The sequence below is a fragment of the Fukomys damarensis genome, unplaced genomic scaffold, assembly GCF_012274545.1.
Source record: "Fukomys damarensis isolate Sample0158 unplaced genomic scaffold, DMR_v1.0_HiC HiC_scaffold_33, whole genome shotgun sequence".
Classification (NCBI taxonomy): Eukaryota; Metazoa; Chordata; class Mammalia; order Rodentia; family Bathyergidae; genus Fukomys; species Fukomys damarensis.
This window is the reverse complement of record NW_022900945.1, coordinates 52,756,461-52,757,434: the sequence shown is the minus strand read 5'-3', so window position 1 is coordinate 52,757,434 and position 974 is coordinate 52,756,461.

The following is a 974-nucleotide window of genomic DNA, read 5'->3' as shown; positions in this document are numbered from 1 at the left end:
TGTGTGTGTGTGTGTGTGTGTGTGTGTGTGTGTGTGTGTGTGTGTGTCGGGGGGGTCCTCTTTCCCACCTCCTTGAACAAAGGAGGCCTGTGATTGGTGGAACTGATGCCACGTGACCCCGGAGGCTGGGTCACTGGAAGCCGTCAATCTCTGCCGCTCTTCTTGGGCCACTCGCTCTTGGGACTCAGCCACTGTGATGTGAGGAAGCACAGGCCACAGTTCCAAAGCTGTGGCCCAAGTCAACGGTCATCTCCTACTTGAAGACACATGAGGAGGTTTTTACGTGACTTCAGCACCAGCCACTGCATAAGAGACTCCAAAGGAGAACTCTTTAGCCATATCGCCTCCTAGAATCATGAGATAGTTACATTTTTTACAGCCAATAAGCTTTGGGGCTGCTGTTGTTTAACAATAGATGTTGGAACAATGTGTTTCTGTGTGTATTTTATGTCTCTTTCCCTTTAGAGTTCAGGGATTTTATTTCTTTGCTGCTGTATTCCCAGCATCTAGAACAGTGCCTGCTACACAGATACTCCATAAATGTCGGATGAGTGAACAGAAGCACAAACACCACACAGTCCGCTGGGCCAGACCTCAATGGCTCTGAGAGCACAAATCAGCTATTTCAGCATGGGGAAATGTGTGGGATCTTTCTGGGGTAAATAACATATGTACCATAATATAATAGGTTACAATAATTACTGCAGGGCAGCATACAATAGGATTACAGTTTCATCAAGGCTTTGTCTTCTGGTGATTTCATAATCCTACTACAGGCTTTTCCAGATCTGGCCTAGAAAGGCTTCAGAAGTATTTTCAGTAAGAGAAGTGATTCTTTCAATTAAAATAATGAAAATATCTCTAAAAAAGACTAGTTGGAAGCACTCTCACGTTTTGGGGGAAAATGGAATGAAAACGGGTGGTGATGTGTGTGCGTGTTTGTACACACATATTACACATGTGTGTGCAATTTG